The following is a 13516-nucleotide window of genomic DNA, read 5'->3' as shown; positions in this document are numbered from 1 at the left end:
TGATGTCCTCTAAAGGAATGTGTTTGGCAGCGGTTCTATGTTTCCTCCATCGTGATTCCGAGCTTCTGCACTGTCTGACGTCCAGCATCACTGGGATCCTGAAGATGAGACTCTTTTACTCCACTCATCCAGGAGGTGTGTTATTTACCAGCAGATCCTTGGCTGAGACCCGGGAAAAGGAGTATGGATGGATGATTTCGACAAACACTCAGACCTTACTGATAACAACCCTGCTAATTCCTGCAAAAGGGTGTGATTTTTAAACTGTGTTACTCTTATAGGGAAACATTAATATGATGGCTTATGGTCCATATATTGTACTTAAACAGTCTGAGAACTTTTTAAACAATTTAGGATCAGAAGTATCTTAAGAATGAAACAGTAGTTCTTGTTCCACTTTTGAGTAAAAACTAATTAGTGGTAGGTGTGTCTTAAAATTACTTACTTATTCACCTAATGATATGGTTACATAATATGAATGCAAGTTCATGCTAAAATATTTGATATATAATAGTAATGCATGCTATGCCGTGAGTAATTGGGACAGCTAGCAGTATAAATGTCACGGCCATCTGCTTGGATTTTGAAGTTCCTGGTTCCAGTCCCTATTCCTACCATTGTACCACTGACCAAGGTACATGTGCCCTTTCACACACACTCACACACACTCACTCACACACACACACACACACACACACACACACACACATTGGCTAAAACCGCTTGTCCCAAGCGGGGTTGCGGCAAACCCGACACACTCTGGACGTGATGCCAGTCCGTCACAAGATACCCCAAGCAGGACTCGAACCCCAGACCCACCAGAGAGCAGGACCCCCTTGTTCCCTTTCAATACAGTATAAAACCCTGCTCTGCAAATACGTAAATCATTGTAAGTACCTTTGTGTATGTGTCTAACATTGTAACTAGACTTGGACAAACGTGTGAGCTAAGTAAAGGTTGATGAAAGTTCTATTATGATTATTTAATAATGTTAATGTCATTATGTTACTAATTATATATAGTGTTATTAATTTTATTAAAGATTTTGGTATTGTTGTTACATTCAATGGCCTCAGTCCAAAGGACCCAGAACCACTGAAAAATTGCCACATTCCAATTATATCCAATAGCTTCTCCGGTTCTTGTTAATCCAGAATATTCTTTATGGAGATTGAGCACATTAAAGAGAGGGTATGTAAATTCTGGAATGAGAATTTCTGCAGAGTGGAACTGAATCATCCCCTAGCACATATGCAGATAAAGTTCAGCTGTATGAAAACAAGACATATCATGCACCAGCTAAAGCATTATAGCATTACTCAACCCACTGTCATATTAGTAATTACCGTATATCTGTTTCATGTCTTCTGATCACCTTAATTATAACACTTTGACAATTCAAAAATAATTTATTGATTACTCATTTGGAAACAGCATTCACACTCTAAGCTCATAACAAGGTGTGGCTACAGGTAATTTCAGCTTGACTCATTAAGAAAAAAATGAAATACCCATCATTATGAGGACTCAGCCATAAATCTGTGCACCTTATAATAAGTCTACATACTGTTAATTCATTATCATTATTATTATTATATTATACAGGCAAACATTATTGTTTTCAGCAGAAACAAAATGTAATGGAAAGGTCATTGCTTTTACTGCCCCCCCAAGATAAATTCTACTGTACAGTCACAATTCTGCTTTCATTATTTCTGTCTCTGCACCCAATTGCAAGAGGATACTAATGCTTCATAAAGCAGTGTTACAGTTTCCACATGCTTTGTGCAACAATGCCAAAGACATTGGGCCAAAACCCGAATGTACACTGATGTTAATTGGCTTCCGTTGCTCTCTGGAGACTTTAGTTTTCTTACATCTATTGGATCATTATGCAGTTGGACCAGTTCCTTCAGGTCCAGTTCATCTCACACTGCTCCCAGTGTCAGAGCTAATATATTTTTTCAAATACAACCGAGGTCATTGTTTCTGTGCCTTATTGTGAAAAACACACTTCATATCCTCTGTGGCCAGATCTAAACGCTGGGATTTTTTTAAAATGTGGTTTTATTTAATTTGTTCCGAAATACACGACTGTTATTGCAACTTTGTTGGGTTTTGTAACGTCTCACCCCTTTGCGGTTTTGCTGTGTTCCTGTTAAAAGGACAGGTTGGTTTCCTGTCGGAGGGAAATACCTTTCCAGTGCCAAAAACGACAGGCCTCGAGGGGTTAAATTCTCCAGGTTAGACGGGCTGACAACAGCATGTTCTAGGCATGTTTAACTGTTTCCTAAAAGTGTCCTCATATACAGCATTTCATAATAAAAGTCCACATCATAATCAGCCCCAAACTCGCGTTCCATATAAAAAGTTCACGTTTTCCACATTGAAGTTCTCCAGATGAAAACACTGAGAAAAAAATTCATACTGACATATTATAGAGATAAAAATGATCATTTTAGCCACACTGACTGTTTCCCGAATCTCTCCAGGGGTCCTTATTATTCTGTAATGCCATCCGCTAGAGACGTGATGGAATAACAGCGTATGGCCTCATTCCAAAGATGTTTTATAGGACGGTTTCATGAAAAAGTGACTTTTATAAAGCACATGACTGGATAATCACATATAGCCTACGGCATTACAACGAAAAACTGCTGAGAGAATACAATAATACATTCAGGAGAAAAAAATGTGCTCAAAAGTATAGGTATAGGCTATGATTTTTATTTCTTAACTTAGTTCAATGTCAGCACATTCTTCTTTGCATATTAGTGCAATTAAATGCCCCTTGTATATTCGACACGGCTTTCTACGTGCCGTTAATAGCCTTCCAAAGGAGTCTTTCTGATACTCAGTACATCTTTTTCCAGCTGGTTGTCTTAGGACATCTAACGCCAATGATTTTATTGCATGGGGATGTTATGGTTTTGCATCTGAGAGTAGAGCCGTTGCGCAGGCTGAGTTTGTGGCAAGTTGACGTTTCTTCAAGAGATAAGAGGAAAGTAGGAGAGTTTAGGCAATTACACGTTTCTCCTCTAGCCATAAATTTTGCGACAAGCAAATACATGTGTTTGCCCGCAAATTTCTTCTGCAGCTGGTAGATGCAAAACGATCTCTTCAAGTACATTAGAGACTAGTTACAATTTACTGTTGGACATTGGAAATGACACACTTCCTTAGAAAGTAACCCAAACCCACCAGCTTTATGATATATATCTAGTTTACTGTATCTTTAAGGAATGGTAATTGTTGTTCAGTAATTAAGCACAAATCCAGTTATTATATTCTATTACTTCAGTTAACTGCCAGTTGTGCAACATCACCCAGCTATCATCACCTGCCCTATTAACCTGATTATATTTAAAAATGTTAATGTATTTATTCCCAAACTTCCCTCCATTTATCCATCAACGCACTATCCATAACCTCTTGCCCAGCACAGGGTCATAGTCTGGAGCCCATGCTGGTAGCAGTATAGGGGCAATCACACACACTCATTCACTCACACACACAGCAGGCAATTTTGAGTCACCAGTTCACCCACATGTCTTTGGATTGTGGGAGGAAACGAGAGCACTCAGAGGACACTGTTGCAAACACAGAGAGAGCAGGCAAAGTCCACACAAACTGAGCCAGATCCTCATCCCCCCAGCCCAGAGCTGTGAGACCCCAGTGTCACCATCCCCAATATTTAAAACACAGCAAAATCTCCATTGTACTCGATGAGCTTCTTTGGAATACAGTCTGCTAGGATGAATACTTTTGGAGGCCTTGGATTAAGTACTCAGTGATATTCTGCAGTACTGCCTTACGGTTGTGAACACAAGGCCACCCTTGGCAGAGTAGCTAAACACAAGCGCCTGGGACCCCCGCAGTGTGCGATCTATCAACGCAGTGAAATATTTTACTTAAAATCTGCGGTGTGTACATCGCCAGCTCAATTTCAGCACGCAGGGAACACAGTGGTTTGCGGTTGGATTTGGAGACTGCATGACAGGTGCACAAGAGCTGAGGTATTAGGGCCTGGGCGTTGCAAGATGCTGTGCCCAAATCTGTTTCCCTGCCAGATCTGGTTACTCAGCTCGCGTGCACGTGCATGCCGCAGCTTGTCGTGCATGAGCCCAACAGCAGAGTTCTGAGCTGTCTTAGTTGAGTGTGTTACATTGGTGTCAGAAGTGGGATATTAAACCATTTTAAGAGCCCTACAGGTGGGAACACCACTGGACATTTCTGCAGTGTGAATCTACAATCAAAGATCCCAGGTTTGAATCTTTGCTTCCACTGCCACGTCCCTAATTCAAGGTACCAAACAGATACAGTAGAAATTACCAGCCATGTAAATAGGTAGATAGTTACAAGAAGATTCGCATGAAGTCCAATGAGCTGTGTTGGAACAACGAATAAAGGTAAACCATTTAATAACTATCAGATGATTTTTACTTTTACAGGTAAACTGTAAAATGTGTAAAAACTAGAAAAAAAGTATGTATAAAAGTTTAATAAACATTTAGTTTTCGTATGGTTTCAATATGCAAATTTTCCGAGTACAGGCTCGTAGGGCCATAAATGAGATCCTCCCCGGCCACACACAAAGAAGCCCATTCTGCACACGGTGAGATTATTGTAGATTTTAGTTTAATACTTCTTCCAGTTTCTCCAACATGTTTTTGGGGTGCAGTTTACAGGAATACACTGTTGACTCACGGCAAGGGTGAGAAATGGAAGCACTCCTTTATACAGAGGCATTTTAACATAAGACACCATTAAGTCAAGGCTTAACCTTAGTCAAGAAGTGGTTTGTTTTACTGCCTTAATTAAGCATTTATGGTATTATCACCATATCCATTGAATCTCAATCAGATGGTGCATTATTAAAACTTAAATACCTTTAAATCCAAATGCTTGTGGTATCTGAGCCACAACGGCATTATGAGAAATTGTGGAAATTTCTTTTAAAAAAAAAGTTTTGTACTATCTAATATGTTTTCTAATATTTAAAAAATAATATATATATATTTTTTAAAGCTCTATTAAAAGCTGGTATTTTAACTCTAGTCAGCTTTTTTCTTCTTTTTCTTTTTTTTTTTACAAAACACCCATATTTTATAACTTCCTTCACAACTGAGCTGCCACTTTATTTTATAGTTTGTGTTTAACTGATATATTATTTTGAGGGAGTCTGTCATTATACACAATTTTCCTCAATTTGCCTTTTGTTTTAATATGTTGATCTCTGCTACAGATGACACTACTGGCGAGAAATTTTGAACCGCATGTCTGAGGCAATGATTTACAACGCATGCCGTTAACAGGGATCTGAATAAAATGAAAAATACGCCATTTATCTGATTCTGAAAGCTTTTTATCTTTTCTTGTAAAAATGATGTTTATTATTTGTCATGGGCTGCAGAAAGATTCCACTCTGCGATTAGTGCCACGACCGAGAGATTAAATCTGCAGTTGTTGGAAGTCGGAGGCCTAAATCAGAGAAGAGGTGACCGGCGAGCTGGTGTCCCCCGCGGGGTCGCACCCCTAACAGGGAAGTCCCCGAGCGCGGCACCGTGTCGGGACACAGCCGCAGGGGAGTTTCCCACTCCAGGATCAGGAGCAGATCCGCGTGGATGTGAATCATAAAGCGTGCAATGTTTACCCAGCCTTGTTTTCAAACTGCAACGCGCTGTACTTTTCCAGCGCTCGAGCAAGGCGAAAAATCTCGACTTTCTCTATCTCGGCCCGAATTCGGTCGCCGGCCGACACAGCGCCGCTGACCCGTCAGGAGATGATTAACTCTGACTCCAGGATGACACATAAATTGCAGAATTTTTCCTTCTGGTTATTGCGTGTCACTGAGCCTCTGTAATTTTGTGTGTGGAAGCCGTACGACATGTGCTACTTTGGGCTGTAGGTGCAGGCCTTGGCGTTGCGGTTTCGCGCGACCGAGATGGTGCAGCCGCAGCACAGAAGGTCGAGAGGGCAGTGCCGGGCACTTTCTGGCAGAAGTGTGAAATGAGAAAAAATGAGTAAAAATATTTGCACACGGGTATTCTGGGGATTTGTCACATCCGTCCAATTCAGGGAATCACCGCATTGTGTCTATATGAATCGTGAAGTAACACAGGAATTTGGACAGCAGGTGGCAAAGCGGTTAAGGCTCTCTCCCAATCTGACGACCCCCGGTGTGAATCCCTTGTGATGCTGTAGGACCCCTGATCAAGAGACTCATCCTGCAAGAATATAGTAACAGTGCTATAAAAATGAATCAGTTATTTTAGCTTTGGACATTTAAAGCTGTGTCGCACAAACAGCTCAGCTAAATGGATATTAAATGAACATTGAAAGAAATGAAATACACATTGCATGTGGGCCAGACACTTGGACTGCTGCTGTACCGTGTGTTTGACTGTATGTGAGCTGCCCGCTGGCAGAACGGTTTGCGAACGCCTGCGAGATGATGCACCCTGAAATAATAACACCATTCATTCAGCGTCCTCTTCTGTTCACGTCTTGGAATTGCTGCAGTTTTGTAGCTTGTAATAAATGTCATCTGCAATTTTCCCATCCTTTTCGGAGTGGTGATCATGTGTGTTAGTAATCCCAGACGAGATGCTGCAACTTGTTCGAGGACAGTCCTGTGGTTTTCATATTAAACCAAAACACCTGACAGGCTGAGTGGCTCAAGGAGGCCACACGCAGCTTTTCACCACGACAGTGATGACTACAGAGCTCTTCAGCGGCAGATTCCAACACGCTGCCCCTGCTTGTCAACATGAAGGTTGCAAAATTACTTTATAGTAAAAAAAGATGTAATGGCTCCACAGGAAAAGTAAAGGAAAAATATATAGGACTCTTCAAAGAATGGCAATTTAAGAATAAGTAGCTTATGTACAGTAAAGAGGCCAAACACCAGCTACGACATCATCATTCATGGGCCATTGCGTGAATGGTGAACATACTACCCCTAAAACACAGCAATTTTACATTTATTTGTTCAGCTGACCTTTTTGTCCAAAGCAACTTCCAATGAACTCTATGTAGTATTATCAGCCCACACACCTTATTCACCATGGTAACTTACACTGCTAGATACACTACTTACACTGGGTCACTCATCCATACATCAGTGGAACACACTCTCTCTGTCACTTACACACTACAAGTGAACCTGAACAGCATGTCTTTGGAGTGTGGGAGGAAACCAGAGCACCCAGAGGAAATGCATACAGACACAGAACATGCAAACTGCACACACACTTAGCAAGGATTGAACTCATGTCCTGTCGCACCACCCAGGCGCTGTGAGACAGCAGTGCTACTCGCTGTACCGCCTGCAATTACTGGTATAATGGTGACAAGATTCAAATAATGCAGCAATTCAAAGGACAGCAACAAGAAAAAGGACAGGATAATATTCTAACTATGCTTGCATGCTGATGAAGGCGAAGACCGAAACGCAGCCATACTCTCTAATACATTTTGAAAAAAAAAAAAAAAATTGTGCTTATCCTAAGGTCATGTGTGTGGTCCCATTCCCTTTTATTTGTGTTATTGCAACAGTCAGGATTTTAACACCCAAGCTTTCTGTTTAATGCAGACATTGAGTTGAGCGCACCTTCTAATATTCCTTACTTAGTTTGTCTACGTCACGCGCACCAGCTATGTAGACCCGATTGCTGGGAACCTCCAACTTGTGCCGACTTGTGACCGTCTAGCACAGAGGGAGCCATGTATAGTAATGTGGACGGCCCCAGAAAAAATCCTGTATTCTTCTGAGCCTAGAGACAGCCTGTAGAAAGTAACAGAGACATGGGTGAAACGTCCAGCAGCCTTTGACATACAATATGCTTCATGTGGATAATACTCCCAGGTTCCTTTCTCTCAGGTAGCACTGGTGTCTCACAGTGTCGGGTGGTGTGAGAGGACATGGGTTCGATACCTGCTCAGTCTGTATGGAGTTGGCATGTTCTCTGGGTGCTCCGGTTTCCTCCCACAGTGCAAAGACATGCTGTTTGGGTTCACCGAGAGAGAGTGTGTTCCACTGATGTATGGATGAGTGACCCAGTGTAAGTAGTGTATCTAGCAGTGTAAGTCACCACGGTGAATAAGGTGTGTGGGCTCATAATACTACATAGAGTTCATTGGAAGTTGCTTTGGAAAACAGCATCTGCTAAACTCCAGAATGTTCTGTCCTCTATTTGTTTAATTAGTCTAGAAGAGGTTGCGTCCATTACCACTGTGACTGCGGCCGTATATCTGGTTACCGGTCATCTTTTTCTTCTTTTTTCTCCAACTTCTTGAAGCCTCGCTGTCTTTTTTCAAGAGACAGTCCAATCTTCTCACGATGTGTCCAAAGTGTGGTAATTTTGGTCTCATCATTTGCGCTTCCAGTAAGAGTTCCAGCCTGATTTGATCCAGCATCCATGGGTTTGTTTTCCTTTTTTTTCCTGTCCACCTTCAGAGCCTGCCTCTGTAGACATGTATTGCGATCCAGAGCTATAAACAGTATTGCTATTTATTGTAGCTTGGAAGCCAAATAGTTCTGTTATGTTTATGCTATTTTTAATTAATTTATATGATGGGAAAACAGTTTATGGATTAGATTGCGCTGTGTCATTATAACCTGACGTGAAATACACACAGATGTGACAGCAGATCCTGCACAGTGAAGCTTTAGAAAAACACCAGCAAGTGGAGATTATCCATCAAAATCAAGGTCAAAAGAGACGGATACCATATGATGCCGGTTGTCATGGTGACACTATTACCTGCAGTGTGAGGCCTGTTGCAAAGGGTCTCACTGTGATTTCTGGTAAAATAATGATACATTTTTTTTATTGTTTTATTCTATTCTCTTCCCATCTCGTTTCTGTTGTCTTTCCTTGTAGGGTAGACAAGTTGTCAACTCATTTATTAACCCATTGTCAGCCCTGCTTTCTCCTATGTACAGAATACATCTGTTTACCCTTATAATTTCAACGTTTCTTTCTTATTCTGTGTTGATGCCCTTTGGTCTTCAGTGGACAGAATGTAGGTGATTCCATTGTGCTGTCTTCAAACGATCATCGTCCACTGAAGTGACCATTTGCTCTTCACCACAGTCCTCATGACTGGTATGTCTTCAAAGAGGCAGGTGGGATCCCTGTCTCAGAATTCGGCTGTCATATTCTGAGAACAAACACATGCTTTCCGCAGTTCTGCAGTAGAACATCAAACTGGAGGTTTTTGTTTCTAGAAGCCTACAACCACTGTGACCCAACGGAGCCCTCATACAAGCATATTATAGAAGAGCTCATTGTTGTAGAAGGTTCTGGAAGCTGAGACGTACCCTTTAGAATAAGATGGTTCCAGAAGCAGAGACATAACTCTCTTAGAGAGTTTTTGAAGGAGGTCCTTGTCCTGTCCTACACTGTTCTGGTAGGTAAGACTTATCTCTCTTTAAAAGGCAGTAGAAACTGATAATTAGTCTTCAGTGGTTCCAGAAGCAGAAAGTTATTGCTCCATGTTAGAAGGTTAAGCAAGCAAAGACTTATCTCTCTGTTCAAATGGTTTGACAAGCTGAGACATAGCCTGATCTTCTTGGGGTCCTGGACATGTCGTCTTTAAGAATTTGGACTTGGGTCTCCCTTTGGAGAGCGTTACAAACAGAAGTGGACGTCCTTCTCCTTGGAGCATGTGTCACAGCACACCACAGCGCACCAGTGGAACCTGAAGTGGCCGCTGTCCACCAGCCGTACCATCTCAACTCTACATCCACGCCCAGAGCACAACACACGGCAGTCATTAACACCAGCATTGGAGACACCCCACACCCAGCCCCACGTGCCCACAGATCCCACCTGCCCACCGGTCACACAGAAATCCAGGTAATGGGCCGAGTCAACGAATCCCTCGATGTCGGGGGCCTTTGCGCCTTGGCCTGGGGAGATGAGCATCCGACCATCATTAACCTCCCATCACCATGAAGTTGCTGCTGTACCTCCCCACTAGCCGACTGTCCACCTCACAGAAAGGGGGGTGTCTTCTTCCAAAAGGTGTGCAGGGTGCAGGGGGCAGACAGGTTGTAGCTTTTAGAGACCTAGACCCTTCTAGAAGAATTCACCCTGGTTTTGACCTGGATTACCACAATCCACATGCTCTGTCCTCAGGTGGCCCGTATTTAAATCTCAAAGCTCTACGAGATAATCTGTATGAAACACAATCTGTGACATGTTAATATTCATGTACAGTTCTACTAATGTGGGGAACGGGGGGGTCCACTCATGACTGGTCCTTTCAATGTACATGATTTTTTTAAATCCCCCTGACATGTCAATAATAATTTATTTTAACAGATTTTGACAAGTTTAATTATTTTAGTATTTTTGATTTTTTTGTGTGTATTTAGAGGTTGTACTTTTGCGATTGGCTTGGATTATCAAAATAGTGTCTTAAGAAATTTTGCTTCATTTCACACAGTATCTTTCTTACCCCTGGGCAAAATTAGTGATGATCTTTATTAGAGGCAGAGGAGGCTTGTTCAGATATCCAAAGATGATTTTTTTCTAATTCTGCATTTCCAACAAAGTTTGAGAATTGTAAGCTTGAAAATCACTGTAAATATTTAAACTAACTTTTTTTTCTTTTAATAATTTGCGTTCCATTTTGTTAAGTAACCAAACACTTATTCATTTTCTTTCCTGTAACATGTGTTTTAGAAAGTATTTTATGTTTTTCATAAAAGTAGTACCGGGATGTAGCAGACTGTAGGATCATTCCAGCATCCAATCATCTAGTTCCATCCAACTTAGGGAGAATCTGTCATCCTGGGGAGGGGGACGTGGTGGCGCAGTGGGTTGAACCGGATCCTGCTGTCTGGCGGGTCTGGGGTCCAAGTCCCGCTTGGGGTACCTTGCGGTGGACGGGTGTCCCGTCCTGGGTGTGTCCCCCCCCCCCCCCCCCCAGCCTTGCGCCCTGTGTTGCCAGGTTAGGCTCTGGCTCCCCATGACCCCGTATGGGACAAGCAGTTCAGACAATGTGTGTGTGTGTGTGAGAGTGTGACATCCTGGGTAACAATCCAGACGCTCTGCTGTTGGAACATGCTATTATATCTTAAAGACTCAAATAAGAAGTCGAGCAGTAAATGAATAGAAAAATTACGACCTCATTGCAAAAATTGCCAGGTAAATAACTAAATAATAAAAAATACATTCATACTCACACACTTTCTGAACTGCTTGTCCCATACGGGGTTGCAGGGAACCAGAGCCTAACCTGGCAACTCAGGGCGTAAGGCTGGAGGGGGAGGGGACACACCCAGGACAGGACGCCAGTCCGTCACAAGGCACCCCAAGGGGGACTTGAACCTCAGACCCACCGGAGAGCAGGACCCAGTCCGACCCACTGCGCCACTGTGCCCCCCGCTACATTCATACTGATTTAATTAATTCATCTATAATGGACTGGTGCCCCTTCCAGTTAGTATCCCCCAAACCAGGTAACATTTTTGATAGTTAATGAAAGTAATGTCTTCTGTGACTCTCACTTTAACATGATTGATATGGCTGTTATGCTGTTACCTAGGAAACGTAACAGAGATCCCCATTAAACCTGACAACACACCCCCCATTCACCTGTATTTGACCCCTTTGCCGAGGACAGCGTGTCATGTGCCTTAAGCTGTGATGAAGCAATCCTGACAACGTGCTCGAGAGGTGAGTTCCAGGTGAGAACTGTCTTTTCAGGTTTAGCCTTTCAACTGATTGGCCTGTAAAATGTACCATGTCTACCTGGCAACAATTTTCCGTGAAGGACCCTAGTGAAAATTCTCATAATATAAGACACCTGAAGTTTATGAATCATCGATTATGAATGTTACACGGCTTGCTGTTGGGAGAGTAAACCGAGGTGCTTTACCAGCCTTCCAGCCCCGCAGTTGTGCAGATCCACCAGCATCCTGATGTCACTCTTCCTCCTCCTCCTCCTCCTCTTGGAATCCATGAACTGCCTTGGATGCCTTTCAGTCCACATCATCCCTGCAGTTGGTCCACTCCCACTGAGCATCCTGGGAGGTCAAGGCAGAGGCGAGGGGAGGGGGGAGGAGTCTCACTATGGAGGGCTGGGCAGCTGCATCGCACCAGCTCATCGACCCTGCAGGCCTGCTGCCTCCATGGCAAACACAAGACCGTCTTGAATATTTGGGGCCATAGAAAGGACAGACAAAGGGGTTAAAGGTGACATTGGCTACATATAGCTGCACTGCAACTCGCGTCTTGCTGCTGTAAATATCAAGTTCAAGACTCTGGTCGCTCCCTACAAGACCGCCAGGCTCCACTGTGGAGCAATGAGCTCCCTCTATCCCTCAGAACTGCTGAATCCCTCTTAACATTCAGCAAAGAGTCTCAAGACACATCTCTTTCAGATCCAATTCTCTCCGGACATAAACTTTCATTAAAACGTCTTTAAAAAATATTCCCACTCAATTCTATATATAGTTACTGGTGTACAGGGGCAAAGTGCTGGTTTGGACTAATTGACTGTACTTTGAGAAACAAATTCCCGCATCTGAAATTTCTCTGTGTCAAATGAGATGCCCTTTTTCGTTGCACTTCATGACAAATGTTATGATAATGGCTGCGCTATGAGTAAATACACTGAGGGCACTTTCCACACAGCCCTCCCCACCAGAACAGCTGGGAGTCTCCCTCCAACATACAGTTACAACTGAGCATCATCCTTCCCAGTCTGGGTGCTTGTTTCTGAGCCTCATCATGAAATTAATAACCTGGCCAGTTGCTTCACAGCAAACATTTGCATTTATCCCTTTAGCTGATGCTCTTCTCCAAATCTGCTTACAATTATTTACCCATGTGGGTAACTGGAGTGTTGCAATTCAGGGTAAAGACCTTGCTCAAGGGTACCACAGCTGGAGGTGAGACTCAAACCTGCAGCCTTTGGGTCCAAAGGCAACACTTTTAACCACTACACTACATTACCACTTGCCCACATAGAAACACAGCTACAAAAAAAGAGACATAGAACATTTAATGTATAGTGATAAATGTCTACATTTACTTACTTACCAAACACTTTTCTCCGAAGCGACTTCCAGCAAACTCGATGTAGTGTTATCAGCCCACAGACCTTATTCACCAAGGCAACTTACACTGCTAGATACACTACTTACACTGGGTCACTCATCCATACATCAGTGGAACACACTCTCTCTGTCACTCACGCACTATGGGGGATCTTGAACAGCATGCCTTTGGACTGTGGGAGGAAACCAGAGCACATGGAGGAAACCCACACAGACACAGGCAGAACATGTACACTCAACACAGACTGCAGAGGGATCAAACCTATGTCCTCTCACACCACCCGGGTGCTGTGAGACAGCAGTGCTACTCGCTGTGCTGCCCCTGTCTAAATATACACACTCCAAGGCAAACCAAAGCCTAACCCATCAACACAGGGTGTAAGGCTGGAGGGGGAGGAGACACACCCAGGACGAGACACCAGTCTGTTGCAAGGCACCCCA

This window comes from Scleropages formosus, chromosome 14 (assembly GCF_900964775.1).
Source record: "Scleropages formosus chromosome 14, fSclFor1.1, whole genome shotgun sequence".
In the NCBI taxonomy this organism is placed as follows: Eukaryota; Metazoa; Chordata; class Actinopteri; order Osteoglossiformes; family Osteoglossidae; genus Scleropages; species Scleropages formosus.
Note: the sequence above shows the minus strand (reverse complement) of the source record.